At 36.3% G+C, this 25,241-nt stretch overlaps 1 pseudogene; it reads left to right on the top strand.

Annotated features, from left to right (window-relative positions):
• Nucleotides 1-295: 295 nt before the first annotated feature.
• Nucleotides 296-25,241, top strand: part of LOC125924248 (DDB1- and CUL4-associated factor 13-like) — a 103,652-nt pseudogene continuing 78,706 nt past the window's right edge.

Consider the following 25,241-nt stretch of genomic DNA (forward strand, 5'->3'; position numbering starts at 1 on the left):
GCCCTATATGTAAGTTCCCTTTGCTCACTAAAACTCCCACCTACCAACCTGGAGTGGCCTGCCCCTATCTTCGGTCTCTCCTTGCCCTCCAAGTATGGGGGCCAGTTTTAGATTTCACCCAGGAAGCTCCCAAGGAGGTTATAAACCAACATACATTAATATAAAGCTTTACTAAAGGTAAAAGATATGACACAGCAGAGGATAAAGCATAGACAACCTTGAGAGAGAATGGAGATTTCTAGGCACAACTTGCAGACTATTTTCTCACAGGCAGGACATACTTCATTTTTGGATCATGACCACCAAGGTAAGTGTGGGAAATCATGATTCAGCAGAACCAAGATGTAAGTTCACTGGATAGGTCTTTTATATTCCATTGGTCAGGGAACTAAAGCAGACTGGGTTTAAACAGGTGAAATAGATACAAACGATTAATCTATGTATTTTCAACAAAAAAGTATACACACTGGTTCAGAGAACCTCTAAGAAAGCTTTGGACTTTTTTTTTTTTTAATGTTTATTTAGTTTTGAGAGAGAGAGAGAGAGAGAGAGAGAGAGAGAACGACTGGGGGAGGGGACAGAGAAACGGAGACATAGAATCGAAAGCAGGCTCCAGGCTTGGAGCTGTCAGCAAAGAGTCTGACGCAGAGCTCAAACTCATGCACTATGACATCACAACTTGAGCTGAAGTCAGATGCTTAACAGACTGAGCCACCCAGGCGCCCCTGGACTTTAAATAACACATTATAAATTACTACCTAATGTGTTTAATCACTTCTTCCGTCCAGTGTCAGTATCATGGTGAATCTGGACATAAGAATAGAGATACTGAAAACTAGCTTTTAGCTTTTTCAACAACTTTCAAAAATTGTATGTCAGAAGGTTTCTATTGTTAATCCATTAAAAAATGGAAAAGCATAAAGTCTTGGTTTTGAATCATGTAATATTTAGAAATACACATTAAACTGCTATTATATACACAGACATGCTATTTAAAAATATACATATGTGCTATTGATTGTTTTAAAACAAATTATTTGATTGGCTAGATCCTACTAGAAACCTTTTTGGTGACTGCCTGGTAAGCCCAAATATCTCTTTATTTGCGAAGCCATTTAGGTGATAGAGAAAATGTTCAAAATTAAACACAAATATGAAATGCTTTGATATGAAAAATGTATTTCTTAAGCATTTTAAAAATAGAAATGTTAAAACTGAAAATAAACATAAAATAATGAGCTACTAAGCTATAAAAATATGGAAGAAACAAATTCAAATTACTAAGTAAAATAAGCCAGTTTGAAAGGGCTATTTACTATATGATTCCAACAACATGACATTCTGGAAGACACAAAACTACAGAGACAGTAAAAAGATCAGTGGGGATCTTGCCAGGATTAGTGGGGAGGTAGCAATGAACATACAGAGCCCAGAGGATTTGGGGGGCCGTGAAATAATACTATATTATATTGTGTGTGTATGCAATTACGTTGTAATAACTTATACTTGTAATATATATATTATATGTAAATAATATATATAGTATACATACATTATACTCTATCAATAGATACATGTCATTACACATTTGTCAAAACTCATATAATGTACAACATCAAGAGTGAACCTTAATATAAACTTTGGACTTTGGGGATAATGACATTTCAATGTAGGTTCACCAATTATAACAAATGTACCTATCTGGTGGGGCTGTTGAGAGTAGGGGAGGTTGTGGAGGGGAGGACAGAGGGTATATAGAAACTTTATACAATTTTCACTCACTTTTCTGTGAACCTAAAACTGCTCTAAAAAGTAGCCTATTTAAAAGAAAAAAAAAGGATGGATGGAAAAAGATACACTAGGTGCATTATAACAAGTAGTTTACTATTACCATCAAGACAGGGGTACTAGGATCTTTACTCAGGATAAAGATATTTGCTACAGTTAATAAAAGGAAAGTTTACCAGACTGTTATATCAACTATGGACTTTAGTTTACCTTGTCAGCTTCTGGAGGCTGCCTACATGCCTTGTGGTACTTTCTCCATCTTCCAAGCCAGCAACGTTGCATCTCTCTGATCGTTCTTCTCCTCTTTCCGTAACTACTAAAAAGAAGAAGTTAGGAAAAGTTATCTGCTCTAAAATCTCCTATCACTAGATTGAGTCCACCTGGATAATCCAGGATGCTCTTCCCATCAGAAGGTCTTTATCTTTGTAACACCTGCAAAGTCCCTTTTGCCGTGTAAAGTAATACATTCACAGGGTCCAAGGATTAGGATGCGAACATCTTTGAGAACATATTTTACCTTCTATAAGCTTCCAAGTTCAAGTTGTTTGCCAAAACAATCCATTGTGACTATACAACTAAAGATTCCAATTTTTGCTTGCTATTGGTTAAAGGCAGTCCTGAAACCTTAGAGGCCGTCTCCTGTTTCTTGCCATATGGGCTTCTCCAACATAACTGCTGATTCCATGACACCTGTAGGGAGAATGTCTGGCTCTAGTGTGCTATGATATAGTCATATAGCATAACTGAATCATGGAAATGATTGCCATATCCTATTGATTAGGAGCAAATCTTGGGGGTTGCTCAGTCAAGGGGGGGGAGTGGGTTACACAAATGTGTGGACACCGGAAAAAGGAAAATCTTTGAAGCTCACCTTAGAACCTGCCTCCTCACTAGTCATTGAACTTCTTAGTATACTCTGAGAAAAATCTCACAGGAGACACATAAACACTTGTATGGAATACTAATTGTTGTATTATTTGCAACTGTGAAAATATTGAAATAACCCAAATGCCCATTAGCAAAAGAATGAAATAAGTTGTGATATATCCGGACAATAAGTACTAAACTGGTTAAAATGAATGAATTAGAGCCTCAGGTATCAGCATACATAAATCCCCAAAATGTGTTTTTTAACTCAACAAACTGTAATTTGTAAATCATATTGAACCATTTAGTTAAACCTGAAAACAAGAAAAAGGATATAATGTAATATTTATTAATATAAATCTGTGTTTAAAATTTCTAGAATACATGCTTAGAAATGATAAAAACCAAATTCAGAAGAGTGGGTACTTCTGAAGGGATGAGTGAATTACGGAATTAGGGAGAGATATGCAACTGACCTCAACTGTGTCTTGAATGATTAATTTATTTTAAAAAATTCAAAGAATAATGAAGCCAAATCTGACTTTGAAGGTAAAATCTGACAAAGCTGACTGTGAAGCACAGGGTGTTCAATATTCTATATTAGTTTTTTTGTGTTTACCTGAAATATTTTGTGAAAAAAAATGTAATATAGATACATTGAAACATCAATATTTAGTATTTAAAACAAGGACACTGGTTCAATCCCAAATCCCTCATTTACTGACTATGACCCTTAGGCAAGTTGTTATACCAACATGTGCCTCAGTTTACTTTGAATGGGTTACAAAGAGCATCTGCCTCATTGAATTATGATGAAAACAAAAAAAAATGGCTTAATACATTTAAAGCACTTAAAGCGGTTCTTGGTAATGATAGCAGTTTTTATTATGTATCAACTTGACTAGGCTATAATGCCTAGTTGTTTGTTCAAATACTAGTCTAGATGTTGTTGTGAAGGTATTTGCAAATGTGGTTAATGTTTACAATCACTGGATTTTACGTAAAGCAGATTAACCTACATAATGTAAGTGTGCCAACAGTTAAAGGCTTTAAAAACAAGAAAAGGTCGGGGCACCTAGGTGGCTCAGTTGGTTAAGCGTCCGACTTCGGCTCAGGTCATGATCTCATGGTTTGTGGGTTCGAGCCCCACATCTGGCTCTGTGCAGACACGCTCGGTGTCTGGAGCCTGCTTCTGATTCTGCGTCTTTCTCTCTCTCTGCCCTCCCCTGCTTACGCTCTGTCTCTCTCGAAAATAAAATAAACTAAAACATTTAAAAAAATGTTAAAAAAAAAAAAAAAAACAAGAAAGGGAATTCTATCTTAAGGCTACAGCATAAAAATCCTGCCTGAGTTTTCAGTCTTTTGTCCTGCCCCGTAGATTTTGAATTCTAGACTGCACCATTAACTCATACCCTGCCGATTTTGAATTCTAGACTACATCATTAACTCTTCCATAAATTTCCAGAATTCTGGTTTGCCCTATGGATTTCAGACTCATCAGCCTCCACAATCATGTGAACCAATTCCATAAAAAATACATCTCTCTATAAACCCCATTGGTTCTGTTTCTCTGTAGAACCCTGACTAATAGAGCAGTTTAGTATCCAGATGTTCTCAGTTTTTCTTTTGGTCCTTATTAACACAATGGGCAATATGAGCTATATACTTATTTGGGGGATAATTTAATTTGCATATTTTCTCTTTTGCATTTATTGGATGTGGCCTTTTACAAAATTTTCTGTGGTTACAAAATTTTCTCTAGGAAATCTTTAGCATGTGTTTTCCACATACTAAAAGGTTAGAATTAGACTTTGAACTATTGCAGTTAAGATAAAGTAAGAATTAATGGAATATCTAAAATGTAATGTTAATAAAATTAGTATGTTTGGCATGTGGAAGAATGCTCTGGACAAAACCCCTGAAACTAACTTCCAGCTAGATGTAAAGATATACCTTGTGGCCACTAGAGGGCACACAACATCTGCCACATTTTTCTTTAAAACCAGACTTCTGACTGTAAAGTAGTTACATTTTGTCTAAAAAGCAAGAAAATGGAGCCTCATTTATATTTAAATCATTATCGTTGAAATAAAAATATTGACCTAATTAAAAATTAGTGCATTCACTTAAGATTCACTTTTCAGCCAATTTTCAATATTTAGGAATTTCTTCCCCAAGACCAGATTTTTAAATATAGCAATGCATTCGATTCTGATCAATGAGTATAAATAAGTAAAATTAGATTTTAAGTTTTTTTAAAAGTAGGAATCACACCTTATTTATATTTGAATCCTAATACATTTGCTGACTGTCACATTTTAGGAACATACATGGTTTTTCATTATGAAATTCAAAGATTTATATCAAAAACAACATTAGGTTCTTTACAAAGGTATATAATGCAATTCCATAGATGTAATTTTGCTAGACATATAATGAGGTGATGGTAACAGTCAAATCATATTCTCTATGAATTCAGGGCCAGGTGACAGCCTTATGGTATATCAGAGGTAAAGCCCACTTGCCCAAAACTATTAGCTCTATCTGCCTGTTGGTTGTTGGAAAATTCTCTTAGGATCGTCTATTGATTAAATCTCAGGTCCATTTTTTTTCTTTCAAGCGTTGGGTACTTTGCGCCCATAGTCTGTCTTCCCCAACCCCTTAGGGATGCATCTTATTTTCCTTTTCACAGACTGTTGCTTACTCCATTTCTTGCAAATGTTACCTACCACAGAGTAGATGCCAGTTCCTGAGCCCCAAACCATTTTTTTTTTCTCTTTAAAGGCTTTCATTTAATCTCAGAGAACCCTACTGGACTGACCTTTTCTGCTTTAGACATTGACACACACAGACTAGATCTATTGCTGGGTCTGATGTGATTTCATGCCTCATAGATTATAAATATACAGTCACAATGATTATTTCTTCTTTCTTTTCATCAGGTCCAAGAGTTATGAAAATATATAAATATTTCTTTAAAAAATATTCATATTCATTCCTTTCCCTCTGTTTTTACCACTACTTATTGAGTTAATCTCTCATGGCCCTGCATCCGAATTACTATATGAGTTTTTTTTTTTTAATTGGCATCTCCTACTCTGTTTCCATTTTTGAATCTCTTTCTATAAAGACACTAGAGCAATCTTGTTTAAATGATTTCACGACCGTTCTCCCAAGCCAATACATCTCTAGTGATTTTTTACACCAAGTCAATGTGAAAGTGTCTGATATGTTAGCTCTCAGAATATGATCCCATCTATCATATGTTTCAAAATTTATTTCCCTGGACTCCCACGTGCATTTTTGTCATGACAAAAAGATTACTTTCACAACACAGCAACTTTAGACTTTTAAATTGTCATATACTGTAACATTTAGCTTCTCTAGAGCAGGCACCCTCTTGTTAGATTTGTATGTTCAATGTTTTCTAGAAAGCAGGCCCCTGGAAGAAGCATAATCATTACTGGCTGAATGTATAAATCTACAAAATGACATCCAGGCTATATCCTCTTTATTTTTTTTCACCGTTTAATCATATTTAGGTCAGTGTGGGTGGTACAGTAGATAGCATATACGACTTAGGAGTCATAGGTTTAAATTCTTGCTCTTCTATCTAATATCTTTGGAATATTGGGAACATGTCCAATCTTTTCTGAAACTGAGAAAAAAATAGTATTTTCAATTGCAAATATAATATAGACAGTGCAGAGAATCTGGGGGAAAGGGGAAGAAAAATTTTACCTCTAAATCTGTGTTTTCCATTCCTATTACTGCTATAAAAATGATCATAAAGTTAGTGGCTTAAAACAACACGAAAATTTATCATGTTTTGGCTTGCAGGTCATAGTCTGAAATGAATCTCACTGAACTGAAATTGAAGTGTTAGCAGGATCACATTACTTTCTGGAAGCTCTAAGGAAGAATGACTTTAGGTTTTTTGTTTGTTTGTTTGTTTGTTTGTTGCCTTTTCCACTTCTACAGTTACCCCCTTCCATCTTCCAAACCAACGTGGTCAGCTGAATCTTTTTCTCATTGCATTACTCTGACACTAAAGTTCTGTTGGAATTACATTATTGGATTATTTTAGATAACCCAGAACAATCTCTTTATCTTAATGTTCCTGCTGACTAGAAACCTCAGTTATATCTACCACTTTATTCCCCCCCTTGCTGCTTATTCAGAGTCTCAGCATTAGAATATGCATATCTTTCAGGTGAGAGCATTATTCTGCCCCTCATAGCTTACCCTCTGGCCCTGAAATAGTTACATCTATCTCAAATTCAAAATATATTAAATCCATTTTAATATTCTCCAAAGTCTCAATCAATTATAGCATCAACTCAGAGTTCAAATATGTTATCTAAATATCATCAGTTCAAAAGCCCCACTCTCATTATCTAAATCAAGTATGGCTGAGGTTCTGGATATAATTCATCCTTAGTCACAATGCATCTCCAGCTGTGAACCAGTGAAACTCAAGAAACAAGTTATTTGCATACATAATAAAATGGCGTGCAGATATGGGATAACATTTTATAGACATTCTCAGGTAAAAGGGGAGACAAATTGTTTAAAAAGTATTACTGGTCCCAATTTGGTATCAATTTCTCTATCATCTGGGAGAGCTCCATTTGGTTTCAAGTCTTGGAAATAATCCTCTGTGCCTTGTGATTACACTTTCTGGGCTCCTGATTCTGCCTTAGGTATCATTCTTTCTTGCTCTTCAAAGGTAGAACATGTTTTCAGCTAATTTGTTTTATTAACCTGTTGGGTATATCCCTTTTAAACCAAGGTGGCAGTGTTTTCTGCTGGTATAACATTGTCAAGAAATTTGTGGCTCTCCCATTTATGTTATGAGAATTCTTTCAAGACAAGAGTTCTCCACGTTTCTCTTGGATAATCATTCCTGGCTTCTGCTGATATGGCCAAGAAGACCTATGAATCACATGCCTAATGTCTTCAAAGAGCCCTCTATGTAACTGAATACTCTGACCTTTTTATCCTTCTGATCCACTAAATAAAAGTTTTCCAGCCACACCCTCGGCTTTCATTTAAGAGCATACTTTCCTGACAACAAACCTGATTTTCACATCTTGTGCAGTCTAGAAAGACAAGGATTTCTTCCACATAACTAAAGAACACAATTCAGCTAAGCTCTCAGCCATTAAATAGCAAGGACTTCCTTTTCTTTAGTTTCCAATAATAAGTTTCTCTTTTTCACCTTAGCCCTTATTAGCAGCTCCTTCCATGTCCATATTTCTACAAATATTTTGTTTTGTTTCTGATGATTTATGTATTCCCTTGCTTCGTTCTAAGAGAGCTGTTAACACCCACCAACAGTCTGTTCAAGGCAATGTAGTTTTTCTTTTTTTTAAAGCTTATTTATTTTGAGAGAGAAAGACAGTGTGAGTGGGGGAGGGACAGAAAGAGAGGGAGAAAGATAATTCCAAACAGCCTCCATGTTCACAGCCTGATGCTGGGCTTGATCTCACAAATTGTGAGATCTTGACCTGAGCCAAAATCAAGAGGAGGAGGCTTAACAGATTTAGCCACACAGGTGCCCAATGTGGGCTTTTTCAATCATACTTCTCAAAATTCCTCAGTGTCCACCTATTATGCAATTCCAAACTCCCTTCCATATTTTGAGGGATTTGTCACAGCAATGGTCTACTTCCAGTTACCAAAATCTGTATCAGTCAAGGTTCAATCAGAGCAGTAGAATGAGCAAGAGATACATATTGAAGTATTTATTACAAATAACTGACTTACAAGATGGTGAGGACTGCTAGATAAGTCTAAAATCCAAAGTACAAGACTTAAGGAAGGGCAGGCTGGAACTCTTATAAAGCTGAAAATGCTGAAATGGACTTTGCTTTTCATCATGGAAGCCTGAGCTCTATTTTTAAGGCTTCTCAAAAGATTTAATCGATCCTGCCCAGGTTATCTAGGATAATCTTTCTTACTTAAAGTCAACTGATTATGGATTTTAATAACACCTACAAAATGCCTTCACAGCCACGCCTAGGTTTGTGTTTGATTAAATAATTTGGGACTACAGCCTAGACACATCAAACACATTCAAAGATTATCATACTATTACTCTAACATAATTATTATAGTCTTATGTATTTCCTTTGTCCTTTAAACATGCCTCTATACCTAATTATATTCATAATGTACACCACTTTGATGTCTACTTGTTTTGTGTAACATGCATAATAGACTTTTTCCATTACTGAATATTTCTCCTAATTAAAATAGTTAATGATTATATAACATTCAGTCCAGCACTTATGTCATAATTAACAATTGCCTTCCATTTTTTAACCACTGAAAATGGCGTTATATTTAATAATTGCATACTAATGATTTTTCTGTATTTTTATTTTTAAAGACATATACCCCAAAACATAATCATTAGTTCAAAGAATATGAATACACTGATGTAAGTGAAGTTACCACATTATTAGATTGGAAGAATAATAAAATCATCCTCACCTACCTAAAAAGATATAGTTAAATTATGGCAAAATTTTTAACAAATTATAAAGATCTCTATAAACATGAATGAATTCTTGTTTTTATTATAATACATTGTGATATAAAATGGAGACTTAATCAGGGTTAAGCCAGACAGTAAATATTATAGCCTTTGTGGGCCCCGTATGGTCCCTGTTGCACTTACCACAACTCTGCCACTGTACTGTGAAAGCAATCATAGTCAATATGCAAACAAAACACTATAAGCCAACAAAACTTTATTAAAAAAATAGACAGTGGGCCAGATTTGTCTCATAGGTTAATAGCTACCCAACACTCTGGTCTAAATTATTGATTAGTAATTTGGCCAAAAGATTATTAACGTGATTTGAAACTATTTGCAATTTGGCTACTTTCCATCACGTTTGAACCATTGAACCTTTTCTTTAAGTTTATTTATTTATTTTAGAGAGAGACATAGACAGCATGAATAGGGGAGGGGCAGAGATGGAGTGAGAGAGAGAGAGTCCCAAGCAGGCTTCGCGCTGCCAGCACAGAGCCCATTGCAGGGCTCGAACTCACCCACTGTGAGATCATGACCTGAGCCAAAACCAAGAGTCGGACGCTTAACTGACTGAGCCACCCAGGTGCCCCCATCTTTTGCACCTTTTAAAAAATTTTGTTGTTGCTGATATAAAGACCCTATCCCTATAACTGGGCATCTTAAAGTGCTCTCATATTAGAAAGAAGATAGAGAACCATCTGGCCTGCAGATCATCATGCCCGTTGTGTATCCACCAATATTTTATACACTGACATTTTCTGGTCTCCTAATTCTGCTCCCTTGTAAGACCTAATAATCCCAAGGATATAGATCCTTAAGAAGCATAAGTGAAATAAAGACATACCTGGGACATCTTGTTTGTCCCCCGGTGTTCTTTTTTTCCTACCTAAGGTACATACTCTTTGGCCCTGAATCATAGATGAGGTCTCCAAGTGTGAGGCGAGGTTTCCTTTACTCATCAGAAAACATTTAAGTTATAAAACATCTCCATTTTATAATCCATAGAGTTGTATAGCTTATATGACATTTCCTGTAGACCTATGCTTTCATAAACTCATAGACTTCAGGTTTATCTACCATCAGTAATTTTTAGCCGGGGACATTCTGCTACGATCATTCTATAAATAGCTCTTTTTCTTTAGGAAATTTCACCTGTTTGTTTGTTTTACTCAGAGGTGCACCTGAAAAGGAGACTGGGCCAAGTCGGCTACTTCCTCCCCTGGTTCCCCACCACTGCCCCAGGAGCATCCTTCTGGAAAAGGGAGCAAATGGATCACAGCCCAGCTGCGTTAACTTCTTTCTCACTCACAATATACTGGATAATAAAGAAGGTTATGTTTTATCCCTATTGCATGTGCTCACACAAGTTTTCTCAAAAACTTGTGTAAATAATAAATTAATAAATAAATAAATAAATAAAGGTAGATAGATAGATAGATAGATAGATAGATGTCATGGAAAATATACGTTTCTCTGAAAAATAAGATGCTGTCATTGACAACAGAATATTGTAGCAGACCTGTAATGCATTAAAGAACAAATACAGGTTATACTGGGAGTAGGATCAATCAAGATATAGGTTAAATTACGAACACTGTACTTTGGCTCTCTTTTATTAAAGGACTCTTTATATAACAGAATAGGCAAAACAATACTGTTGTGGAGTGATCATCATCTACATATCTTTCCCCTTTCCACTAGTTTCTGATTTCCTTAATGGCTCACCTGTTCACCATTTTATACCCAGAGCTGCTGAAACAGCAGATAATCAGTAAATATTTTGAATGAATAAATTCAAGAATGAGTGGATGAATGAATGAATCTTATCAAGCCCATATATTTCTCCATGTTTTTAATGTATTTTACTTTGAGAATACCATTAAAAACATTATTTATAGTTTCTGCATCATTATTACTAGTGCATATCAGAACCCTTATAACTTGTGGTGTATGAAGTTTCATACTTGTTGTATAAAATATGCTCAGTTTAGGAAAACATATACTCTAAAGTCTAACAAATGTTAATTTTCTTAAGTAGACATTTCTGAAAATATGACGAAAGAACACAATGTTCTTCAAATTGTGCTTAATATTTGATTTTTAATAGAAGTCCAGACATAAGCTTACTACCAAGTCTACTCTAAAATATTTGAAAATTCTGGGTGAACCCACAAAATATCAGTTTTCTCAGAACTATTTCTCAGTAATGATATTTCATACTCTGAATAACACTTTTCTTCATAGGCTTAATTAATGAAGAAACACAAGTGAGCAGGCAGATGGAAAATAAATCTTACTATTTCATAATATAACTATTTCTTTAACCTTAACTTTGTTTTCTGCTTTAGAGAACAAACAACTCCTAGATGTGGAGGCAAAACAACATTTATTAACTAAGAAATCAGAAAATGTCAAACTGAAGGGAGAAAGGAGATTGATAGTATGCTTATGGGACTCTTCAGTTGTTGGGAGTTTCAGTGACAACCTGCTGTCCAAGAGTCAACTAGTAGTTATTATTGTTCTATACATGGCAGTTATTACAATGTCACAGTGAATAGGGGCGCCTGAGTGGCTCAGTTGGTTAAACGTCCGACTTTGGCTCAGGTCACAGTTTGTGAGTTTGAGCCCCGCGTTGGTCCCTGTGCTATCGTTTCAGAGCCTGAAGCCTGCTTCGGATTCAGTGTCTCCTTTTCTCTCTGCCCCTCCCCTGCTCACGCTCTGTCTCTCTCTCAAAAAATGAATAAAATTTACAAAAAATTAAAAAAAAATGTCACAGTGAATACTACAAGGAATTCTAGAAGAGTTTATGCCTAATTGCAAAAATGAAGATATGTAAGTCATCTTGATGTTTGGTGCCAATTTCAATCCCAAATATGTACTGTTTCTCTCAGTAGACTGAGAACAAAACTATACCAAAAGAAAATGGTTCATTAAAATCACTGTGCAATAATTACTTCATACCATGTTAAGTTTTCCTATATGCCCCTGTAAAATAATCTATTATAAAAATTCGTAGCCTTTTTCTACTTTACCAAGTTTTCATTCACATGATGTTAATGTTTACAAATATATCAGAAAGCTATTTAAATCTCCTTTTTTGTCCCTGATTTAAGACATAAGAAACTTAAGGTTATAGTATTTGAGAGTCTGTAGAAAGGGGATTATATGAACTCCCCTTTGATTGTATGAACTCTCACATTATAAAACCTTCTTGTGTTACATTAAATTTTCTCAGATTTCTTTTCCTCCATTTCTTTCCATTCTATTTCTTGCTTTGCACACTTTCCATGTTCTCTTCTATTGCCAAGCCTCCATGTATATGTTAGCTATATCCCTAGCCTTACCCTTTCTTCCAAACTCAATATCTACATTCCTCTTCTTAATGAATATTTCCAGGCTAGATAAACTTGAACTTAATAGGTCCAACATTAATTCATGATATTTCCTCTGGGAAAGAATTTCTCCTAAATATTTTATTGGGATAGCTTTATATTTAGCTGTAGTAAATATTTATCTTATTTCTATGACTTTCTTACATTCACATGCTGATAATACACAGACAGATGGGAATGTGGAAAGAAGTTACACATGACAATTTAGTAGTAAGACAGTGCTGTCTCACCATTCCGTCAACTGGGGAAGGGTATGCAAGAAGATCAGGGATATATGAACCTTGTATGTTGGAACAGAAACCTTGATCTCAACAAGTCCTGATATTATGTTTGAGTCAACAATGTGATATAACAATAAATCATGCATCAAGAAACAAAAATCAAATAAATTTTTAAACTTAATTTAAAAGATTTTCTACTTAATTTTCACGAATATTTTCTGAGTTGTACAGTAGCTTGCAATCGTCAAGTGTTACAAATGTGATGACTGAAAGTTCTGTTAGCTTTCTTCCACATTCATCAAATCTATCAGAAGAGGAAACAATTTTCTGTCTTTTCAATTTTAGAAGCGGCCCTTAATTTTCTCTAAAGTCTTCTTTCTCGCTGTTCTTGATCCAAATTAATGGAATCATAAGCATCCACTTTACTTTTTTTCACCACTGACTTCTCTCTTAATATTCATGTAGTTGGGATTCAAATTCTGTTTATTTGACCTCAGAAATGATTCTCAGTTTGGGCTTCTCTTCTCCTTATCATGCCTATTCCTTAATGCACAAACTCATCATCATTTTTGTAGGTCAGGGTTTTCAGTCTCAGCACTACCGACATTTTGATCTGTATAGTTTTTTATTGAATTAGGAGAAGCTATCCTTTGCACTGTACTATGTTCAGCAGCATCACTGGCCTCTATCAACTAGATTCTAGAAGCACTCTACCTCTACTACCATCACCTAGTAGTGAAAATAAAGAATGTCTCCAGATATAACAAGTATATACTTTGCAGGCCAAAATCACCTGTAATTGAGAACCACTAACCAAAAATAAACATTGCTCCAGGCCTGCATAACAAAGCTTACAAGCAAGACCCAAAAGAACCAAATTACTTCTAAGTTACCTTAATGTATTTCAGGAACGAATCACAAAAATATTTATAGACATATAAACACAGCACTCAATAAGTCAAAATGACAATGTCTGCAATCTAATAAAAATTATGAGACATTCAAAGAAGCTGAAACATAGAATCCATTGTCACAAGAAAAATTATTCCATGCTCATGGATTGGAGGAATAAATATTGTTAAAATGTCAATACTACCCAAAGCTATCTACACATTCAATGCAATCCCAATCAAAATTGCACCAGCATGCTTCTCGAAGCTAGAACAAACAATCCTAAAATTTGTATGGAACCACAAAAGACCCCGAATAGCCAAAGTAATATTGAAGAAGACCAAAGCTGGAGGCATCACAATCCCAGACTTTAGCCTCTACTACAAAGCTGTAATCATTAAGACAGCATGGTATTGGCACAAAAACAGACACATAGACCAATGGAATAGAATAGAGACTCCAGAATTGGACCCACAGAAGTATGGCCAACTAATCTTTGACAAAGCAGGAAAGAATATCCAGTGGAAAAAAGACAGTCTTTTTAACAAATGGTGCTGGGAGAACTGGACAGAAACATGCAGAAGATTGAAACTAGACCACTTTCTTACACCATTCACAAAAATACACTCAAAATGGGTAAAGGACCCGAATGTGAGACAGGAAACCATCAAAACCCTAGAGGAGAAAGCAGGAAAAAACCTCTCTGACCTCAGCCACATCAATTTCTTACTTGACACATCTCCAAAGGCAAGGGAATTAAAAGCAAAAATGAACTATTGGGACCTCATGAAGATAAAAAACTTCTGCACAGCAAAGGAAACAACCAACAAAACTAAAAGGCAACCAAGAGAATGGGAAAAGATATTTGCAAATGACACATCGGACAAAGGGCTAGTATCCAAAATCTATAAAGAACTCACCAAACTCCACACCCGAAAAACAAATAACCCAGTGAAGAAATGGGCAGAAAACATGAATAGACACTTCTCTAAAAAAGACATCCGGATGGCCAACAGGCAAACGAAAAGATGCTCAATGTTGCTCCTCATCAGGATATCACCTCACACTCAGATATCACCTCACGCAGGTCAGAGTGGCTAAAATGAACAAAACAGGAGACTATAGATGCTGGAGAGGATGTGGAGAAACGGGAACCCTCTTGCACTGTTGGTGGGAATGCAAACTGGTGCAGCCACTCTGGAAAACAGTGTGGAGGTTCCTCAAAAAATTAAAAATAGACCTACCCTATGACCCAGCAATAGCACTGGTAGGAATTTACCCAAGGGATACAGGAGTACTGATGCATAGGGACACTTGTACCCCAATGTTTATAGCAGCACTCTCAACAATAGCTAAATTATGGAAAGAGCCTAAATGTCCATCAACTGATGAATGGATAAAGAAATTGTGGTTTATATACACAATGGAATACTATGTGCCAATGAGAAAGAATGAAATATGGCCTTTTGTAGCAACATGGATGGAACTGGAGAGTGTGATGCTAAGTGAAATAAGTCATACAGAGAAGGACAGATTCCATGTTTTCACTCCTTTGTGGATCCTGAGAAACTTAACAGAAGACCATGGGGGAGGGGAAGGAAAAAAATGATTAGAGAGGGAGGGAGCCAAAACATAAGAGACTCTTAAAAACTGAGAACAAACTGAGGGTTGATGGGGGGTGGGAGGGAGGGGTGGCTGGGTGATGGGTATTGAGGAGGGCACCTGTTAGGATGAGCACTGGGTGTTGTATGGAAACCAATTTGACAATAATTTCATGTTAAAAATAAAATAAAATAAAATTCATAAGAAAATGTGAAGGACTGAAGAGACAAACAACTTTGAAAGAAGAATAAAATTGGAGGAGATTCACTATCTGATGTTGATTTATTATAATGCCATAAAATCAAGACTATGTGCTACAGGCATAAAGACAGACAAATAGATCAATGAAGCAGAAGAGGAGGTCCAGAAATAGACACACCTATAGGTAGCAAAAGTTTTCTATATAGTCTTTTCAACAAATTTTGCTGGAATAATTAGATACCTATATCAAAAAAACAAAAACTTTGATACATGCATGTACCATATAGAAACATGAGTTCAAAACATACCAATGATTTAAATGTAAAACCTAAAAATGTAAGGATTTCTCAAAGTGTAAAAATAAAAAATAACCTGAATTTCCTTTTTGTTTTAGAGAGAGAGATAGGCAGGGGAGGGGCACAGAGAGAAAAAGAGAGAGAATCTCAAGCAGGCCCCACACCCACACAGAGCCCTCCATCTCATGACCATGAGATCATGACTGAGCCGAAATCAAGATACAGACATTTAACCAACTGAGCCACCCAGGCCCCCCAACCTGAATTTCTTAAATGTACAAATTATTTTTTCTTTGTTTCAAGTTATTTAAATTCCAGTCAGTTAACATGAAGGGTAATATTGGTTTCAGAAGTAGAATTTGGTGATGCATCACTTATGTACAACACCCAGTGCATATTACAAATACCCTGAATAATACCCATCACTTATTTAACCCATTCCCCCCCCCATTTCCCCTCCAGAAACTCCCAGTTTGTTCTCTATAGTTAAGAGTCTGTTTCTTGGTTTGCTTGTCTCTTTTTTTTATTTTCCCATGTTCATCTGTTCCATCTTAAATTCCACATGAATGAAATCATATGGTATATGTCTTTCTCTGACTGACCAATTTAGCTTAGCATAATACTCTCTAGCTCCATCCACATCACTGCAAATGGCAAGATTTCATTCTTTCTGGGGGCTGAATATGTACACACACACACACACACACACACACACACACACATATGCACGCGCGCACACACACACACACACACACACACACACACCACATCTTCTTTATCTATTCTTCATCCAGTGAGCTATTTGGGCTCTTTCCATAATTTGGCTCCTGCTGCTATAAACATTTTGCTGCTATAAACACTGGGGTGCTTGTGTCCCTCCAAATTAGTATTTTTGTATTCTTTGGGTAAATACCTACTAATGCAATTGTAGGGTAGTTCTATTTTTAACTTTTTGAGGAAACTCCATACTGTTTTCCAGAGTGACTACACCAGTTTGCATTCCCACCCACAGTGTAAGAGGATTCCCCTTTCTCTCCATCCTTGACAACATCTATTGTTTCCTGTGTTGTTAATTTTAGCCATTATGACAGGTGTGAGGTAGTATCTCATTGTAGTTTTGATTTGTATTTCCCTGATGATGAGTGAGGTTGAGTATTTTTTCATGTGTCTACTGGCCATCTGGATATCTTATTTGGAAAAATGTCTTCATGTTTTCTGTTCATTTCTTCACTGGAGTATGCGTTTTTTGGGTGTTGAGTTTGACAAGTTCTTTATAGATTTTGGATACCAAACCTTTATCAGATATGTCATTTGCAAATATCTTTTCCCATTATGAAGGTTGCCTTCAGAAAGACAAAACAATAGTTTTGTTTATTGTTTCCTTCTTTTGCCCGAAGTTTTTTTTTTTTTTTTTTTTATCTTGATGAAGTTCCAATATTTCTTTTTTGCTCAGGAGAAATGTCTGGTTAAGAAGTTGCCAGTGCCAATGTCAAAGAGGTTGCTGCTTGTGTTCAACTCTAGGATTTTTCTGGTTTCCTGTCTCATATTTAGGTATTTCATCCACTTTGAAATGGTTTTCTACATAAAGTATGATGTCTTCTACAATAGTGAAAAGTTTGACATCTTCCCTGCTGATATGGGTGCCTTTTATTTTTCTTGTCTAATTGCTAAGGCTAGCATTTCCCGTACTATGTTAAATAACAATGGTTGAGAGTGGACATTCTGCTCTTCTTCCTGGCTTTAGAGGAAACACTTTCAGTTTTTCCCCATTTAGGATGATATTAGCTGTGGGTCTTTCATATATGGCTTTTATGATGTTGACGCACATTCCCTCTATCCCTATTTTGGTCAGGGTTTTTATAAAGAATGGATGCTGTATTTTATTAAATCCTTCTTATGCATCTATATAGAGGATCAATAGTTCTTATCCTTTCTTTAATTAATGTGGTATATTATATTGATTCATTTGTGAATACTGAACTACTCTTGCAACCCAGGAGTAAATCCCACTTGATTGTGTGAATGATTTTTTTAATGTAGCATTGGACTCAATATGCTAGTATTTTGTTCAGAATTTTTGCATCCATGTTCACCAGGGGTATTGGCCTGTAATTCTCCTTTTTAGTGGGGTCTTTGACTGGTTTTGTAATCAAGGTTATGCTGGTCTCATAGCATGAATTTGGAAGCTTTCCTTCCATTTCTATTTTTTGGAACAGTTTGCAATGAATAAGTATTAACTCTTTAAATGTTTGGTAGAATTCCATTGGGAAGACATCTGCCTCTGAACTTTTGTTTGTTGGGAGATTTTTGATTACTGATTCAATTTCTTTGCTGGTTATGGGTCTGTTCAAATTTTCTATTTCTTCCTGTTTCAATTTTAGTAGTTTATATGCTTCTAAGAATTTGTCCATTTCTCCCAGATTGCCCAACTTGTTGACATATAATTTTTCATAATACTCTGTTTTTATTTCTGTGGTGTTGGTTTTGATCCCTCCCCTTTAATTTCTGATTTTAGTTATTTATGTCCTTTCTTTTTTCTTTTTGAGAAGTTTGGCTAGGGGGTTATAGTTTTATTAATTCTTTCAAAATCCGACTCCTGATTTCATTGATCTTTCTACTGCTTTGTTGGTTGATGTTTGTTTCTGTATCATTTATTTCTGTTCAAATATTTATTATTACCCTTGTCCTGCTGGCTTTAGGCTTCATTTGTTGTTCTTTTTCTAGCTCTTTTAGGTATTAGGTTAGGTTACATATTTGAGATTTTTTTTTCTTCTTGAGATAGACCTTTATTGCTATATACTCCCCTCTTATAACTACTTTTGCTGCATCCCAAAGGTTTTGGACAGTTGTATTTTCATTATCATTTGCTTCCATATTTTTTTTTATTTCTTCTTTAATTTCCTTGTTGACTCATTCATTCTTTAGTGGCATGTGGTCTTTCTAACTTCTTTTCTTGTGGTTGGCTGCAAGTTTAATAGTGTTTCAATCCAAAATTATGCATGGTACAATCTCAAATATTTGTACTTGTTGAGACCTACTATGTGAACTATTCTAGAGAATGTCCCATGTTCACTCAAAAAGAATGCGTATTTTGCTGCTTCAGGATGAAGTGTTCTGAATATATCTGTCAAGTCTATCTGATCCAGTGTGTCATTAAAGCCAACCCAAATTGGGGGAGTACCCAAATATTTACAATTGTGAGATCTTCTTATTGGATAGACCCCTTTATTATGATATAAAACCTTTCTTCACCTCTTTGGCTTAAAATCTAGTTTGTGTGATAGAAGTATTGCTATTCTGGCTTTCTTTTGACATCCATTAGCATGATAAATGGTTCTCTACACCCTCACTTCCAGTCTGCAGGTGTCTATAGGTCTAAAATGAGTCTCTCATAGGCAGCAAATAGATGGGTTTTGTTATTTTTATCCATTATGACACCCTATGAATTTTATTAGAGCATTTAGTCCATTTGCATTCAGAGTACTTATTGACAGATATGAATTTAGTACCATTTTATTACTTGCTTTGTCATTCTTTCTGGAGATTCCTCTGTTCCTTTCTAGTCTTTGTTGCTTTTCTTTCCCACTCAAAGAGTCCTCTTTAATATTTCTTGCAGGGCTGGTTTAGTGGTCATAAATTCCTTTAGTTTTTGTTTGTCTGGGCAACTCTTTATCTCTCTTTCTATTTTGAATACAGCCTTGCTGGATAGACTATGTTTGGCTGCATATTTTTCCCAGTCACCACGTTGAATGTATCATGCCACTCCCTTCTAACCTGCCAAGTTTCTGTGAAGATGTCTGCTGCTAATCTTATTTGTCTTCCTTTGTAAGTTATGGATTTTTTTTTGTTTTGCTGCTTTTAGACTTTTTTTTAAATCTATTTTGCGAACGTAACTATCATATGTCTTGGCGTTGGCCTGCTTTTGTTGATTGTGATGGGAGTTTTCTTTGCCTCCTGGATTTGGATGTCTGTTTCCTTCCCTAGATTAGGAAGTTTTCGGCTATAATTTTCTCAAGTAAACTTTCTGCCCCCTTTTCCCTCTCTTCTTCTTATGGGACTTCTACGATAAGAATGTTATTATGCCTTATGGAGTCAGCTAGTTCCGTAAGCCTACATTTTGATCTAATATCTTTCTTTCCCTCTTCTTTATAGCTTCATAAATTTCCATAATTTTTTCTTCTATATCACTTATACATTACTCTGGTTCTTCCATCCTTGTGGTCATCACATCCAATTGGTTTCAAATCTCAGTTATTGCATTTCTCATTTAGGCCTGATTAGCTTTTAGGTTTTTTATCTCTGCAGTAAGTGACTCCCTGGTGGCTTCTATGCTTTCCTCAATCCCAGCTGGTATCCTTATTATTGTTGCTTTAAATTCTGGATAAGGCATATTACTTATCTCTGTCTTGATTAGATCCCTGGCCATGAACTCTTCTTGTTCTTTCTTTTGGGATGAATTCCTCCATCTGGACATTTTGCTTAGATCTCTGTTTTCTTTGTGTTAGGTAAGCCATCTGCTTGTGAAGAGACTTGATGCTATTTCCACTAGAGCTGAATCTTTCCAGAACCCTATGGTTAGTAGATGTGGTGCATGCAGAGGGGTTTGTGCTAGTCTTCTAGGGAGGCACCCACTGCTCTGGTTCTCAGACACACTTGCCCGAGAAAAGCAGCACCTGCAGAATGCAGGGGGTTGGGCAGGGCTTGGTGTAAGAAGTGGCTTAAGCCATCACTGCTGGTGCTGAACTGCTTACTGAATTTGGTTTATGCTGAGGGGCAAGGGAGAGAAATGGCACCAGCGCCCTCTCTGGTCCTTGGAGAGTAGAGTTTGCACCTACCGCTGTTTGCAAAGCCCTCCCATAGGAGTGAACAGCCTCCCCTTGTGTGCCCCAGGCATCCTTCAGATACCTGCCTTCACATTGTCTGTATCCAGGCTGTCTACTCACTCAGCAGAACAGTGCACCTGAGTTCTATCCTAGGTAGGGTGGCTGACTTTTAAAACTCCAAACTTTAGGGACCTGGTGTGGCCTCTGGGGGGGGGGGGGTCTTGCTGCAGGTTTGTCCCAAAAGGGCAGTCACACCAAAGCTCAGAGGCACGGAGTTTGGAGTAAAGTGCAGCAAACAGCAGGAGTCTCTGCACCTATGCTGAGGGGCAGGAGAATGTAATGGCACCTGCATTCTCTTTTGTCCTTGGAGAGGCAATACCACCTCTTCCAGATGTGCTCCAAGAAGGGGGAACTGCCTCTCACAATATATCCCAGGGAGCCCTCAGATTGCACCATCTTCCCCCAGGTTATCTGCCCTTCTCCACAGGAGCACTGCAGCACCCTCAGGGTTCCACACCAGCCATGCAATGAATGTCCAGAACTCCAGTCTTTGAGTGCCACTGGTTGTAAAAACTCACAAAAATCAGCCCCTTTTATTTTCCCAGTCAATGGCTTTGTGTGCTCATTTTTTTCTCTCTTTCTCCTTCTCTTGGTGACCAGGGCTTCCTCTTCCCTGCAGCATCTGAGATTCCTTTCTCCCCCAAGCCACATCTCCGCACCTCCTACCTTCCATGATGTGGCCTTTTCTTTATCTTTCTTTGTGTGGTTTTCTGTCAGTCATCGGATAGATTTATTGGGTATTCAGAATGATTTGATATTTATCTGGCTGTGTTTGAGGGACAAGGAGTGTCTAGGGTCTTCCTACTATACAGCCATCTTAGCTCCTCCCAAATGTAAAAATTATTTTAAGAGATTTCACCAAAAAGGACATATTAAAGCAATGAAAAGTTGAAAAGATTCTCAACAGTATTAGCTAAGCAAAGGAAAAGGTGTCAACATCATTAGTCATTATATCAAGCACAAATTAAACCCTCAGTGTGATACTATACATTACTACCCTTACTTAAAACAGGTTTTCTCAATCTAGGCACCACTGACATTTTAGTCACAGTATATCTTTGTTGTTGGGGGCTATGTTATAGATTCTAGGGTTCAGCAGCAAGCTTGCCCTCTAGACTCCATCAGCACTCTACCCCTCCAATATTCTCCAGGCACTGACAAATGTTCCCTGGGAACAAAATCACTCCAGGTTGAGGACCATTGACCTATACTATGGAAACCACTTCCAGTATGTTCTCAATGTTTTCAGTCTTGCTCTACTTTATCCTGCTTTACACTATTGTCCAAATTACCTTTTAAAAACCAACCTGATTATATTCATCTGTCCATTTAAAGACCTCTGGTATTTAATTGCCTTTTAGGCACAAGTCCTACATTTTTGCTTGTTTGTTTGCTTGTTTACTTATACAACTTCTTCACTGTCTTTTTCTATGACTTCTCATATATAGACTGGGTTATAGAAAGTCAGAGCTCCTTGCTGAATACATGTATCCTTTTGTGCTTTTGCAATTCAGAGCATTTGGGCATAGTGCTTCTTCCCCACAGAATACTGTCCTGTCCTATATTCTCTCCCATTAGGCAGAAATCTCTGCTAGAAATCCTGCAATACTCAGAGGACATCTTCTCTGTGAAAACCTTGCTCCTTACTACAAAGCAGTATTATATTCAGGTTCTCAAAGTGCAACTACCACAATACAGGTGAGAAAAAAAAGTGCTTTATTTGTTGTTAGCATGAGGGTCTATCTGAATGTGGGTGTATATGTGTTTCTGGCAGTTAGCAGAAGTTTACGTGTTCTGCACATAAGGGGATGCTAAGATTAGTTAATTGTTCTCAATACTCACAAAACAATGTTCTCTGAGAGTAAGCAAGCCCAGGAAAAATACTTGGGTAATCTTGGACTTTCCAAAAACATAGCAATTTAGGCCCTAGGCTTGTAATTCTTTGTTATATAAGAGTTGTAGAACTTTGTTAAATCTTTATGTTTTTAGCTTCATATGATGAGTTTCCATAGAATATATCTTCATACCTTGATTACAGAGTATTTTTAATATTACATTTTTTTCATATATTCTTATCTTCCCAATTCAGTTATCAATTCCTCAGAAGCAAAGCAAAAGCAAAGCCAGTGTCCAATTTCTCTACTTTATCCTTAGTATAGCACTGACCACACATGATTGTATTGTGTGCAATGCTCAAAGACACTCAGGCAAGATAGATGGTCACTGGTGGCTGAAACCCAGTGTGTGTGCCCTTGCAGAGAGCTGCAACCACTAGAGGAGAAGGGAGGCTTTCTCTAAACTGTAAAAAGGCACTATAAGGCTAGCCGTGATGCTGTTGTAATGTTCAGTGTAGCTCATAATAGCTACTCAATTAAAGCTAGTTTAAATTCAGAATACTCTCTCAGATAAATGAAAGATTCGGGACTAAGTCCAAGCCAGCCATCCCAGAACATCACGCCGTAAGTTACAGGTGGAAAAGTTAAAACAGATACAAGAATGAGGATTAATATGTAAGGTCAGGCAAGGATAGAGTGGTTCAGATGGGTACACTGGATGAGAAGTCAGGGAACATTACAGAGGCACTGATGTAGAGAGAGGTGACAATGATGATGGTAATAATAGTTCAAATTAATTAACTCCTTTTTCTGTTGAATTTTCACGCTTAATATAGTGAAGAGAAACAAACACACCTGGCCTCAAAGACTTAATTCTTACTTTCATAAAAACACAGTGACATTAAATAATGAAAAGCAACCTGAAAAAAGATTTTTTTAAAAAAGCACTTTTTTAGTTAAAGATATGAATAATATAAAGATAAAGTAGATGTATAAAGTTTCATTTAACTCTGACCTTTAAAAAAGGAAATAATACAGGTTTAGACCAAGTGTATGTTTTGGCAAAGTTCAAATTTTAGTGAAATCTGATAATAGCCAAGTATTTTATGCATTTGCAAAGTCAATTGGCTAAGAATCAAAATAAATTTTCATTTGGAAATTGGAAAGTCTACTTAGTGAAGTGACTTCTTATCAAACATCATTTAAGTCACTGAATACAGTCTTCATAAACATGAAAAGTCTAATAGCATTTTGACAAATTCTGGGAACAGTGAGGAAATACTAGATCATCCAAATCCTAGAAAGGATTTTTCTTTTTTTTTTTTTAAGTTTATTTATTTATTTATTTATTTGGAGAGAGGGAGAGAGAGCATGAGAGCACACAGTGGGGGAGGGGCAGAGAGCAAGGGAGAGAGAATCCCAAGCAGGCTCCCCACTGTCAGCATGGAGCCCGATGTGGGGCTCAAAGTCATGAACTATGAGATCATGACCTGAGCTGAAATCAAGAGTCAGATGCTTAACTGACTGAGCCACCCAGGTGTCCCTAGAAAGGATTATTCTTGACTTTTTACCTTTTTTTAAAAACAATATTTTATGGGGTTTTCTAAAGAATAATTGTTGCATAAAGAATGCCAGTTTATATTCCATGGATCTTAGATTCTATCCCTGGTAGGCTAAACTTTGGGTAGATACTAGTACATATTTTTATGTTCAAAAATAAGCAAAACCCCCAGATATCTTGTTATTTTTGTATCAGCGAGAGTCCTATAAGAAATCAATGTCATATATACATTTTAAGAAATGTTTTAAAAGTGACTGTTTGCACAAGCATGGATAGGTTTTAAGGAAAACACAAGGGATAGTTTGTATCCATCAGCAGCTATTTCAATACATTATCTCAGGTTTTTTGTGAATCTTAATGACATGGAAACTTGAGCAATCAAGTACAACTATGACCTGTTTTTGAGAGCCTATCACTGATGGTCTCAGTGTTGGGAGAAACTGCCTTACATGGAAAATCTCTGGGCCAACATAAAAAATGCTACATTCCTCCAACTTACCAGAGAAAGAAGACAAGAATGATGCAAGGTATCTATCACAAGAACTACTTAAATTTAGTGCAGTGTTGTATGTCTAATGCATGGTGATTCCTGATAATAGCCTTGGATAGTTTTTCCCTAGGACTTCTTTCTGGCTGGCTACAAGATTTTATAACTCTAAAGTGATATATTCTACATTGTTTACATTACTAGCACCAGTGAGTACTGACAACCTCATCATGTTGACTTTTAGTTCCCAATGGTCATATCCCAAAACTTTTTAGTTTCTTCTATAAAGGTAAACATCAGCTGCTATCCTACTTATCACAACAGTCATATATTACGTATGTACTTTAAATAGTTTTTGTAAGCCATAAATTAAAACAAGATGTCCAAAGTTTGAATACAATTAAACATGTGCAGTACCATATGGAAAAATGCACTCAGGAAGGATTTATCAAACTTGGACTATGTGTTCTGCATTATCCATTAGGGACCACTCTCTCTTGTAAGGTCAGGGTATGCATTGCTCAGTGTTAGAATGCATATACCTTTACTTAAGAGGATCTTGAACTTGATGTCATATTGTCATGTAGTCTCTTGGAGTTACTCTGTGATGAATCCCAGCATTGCTGATTCAGAAGTGTTCAAAGATGGGATAATGAAAAACACCAATTTTTAC

Source organism: Panthera uncia, chromosome F2, assembly GCF_023721935.1.
Source record: "Panthera uncia isolate 11264 chromosome F2, Puncia_PCG_1.0, whole genome shotgun sequence".
Classification (NCBI taxonomy): domain Eukaryota; kingdom Metazoa; phylum Chordata; class Mammalia; order Carnivora; family Felidae; genus Panthera; species Panthera uncia.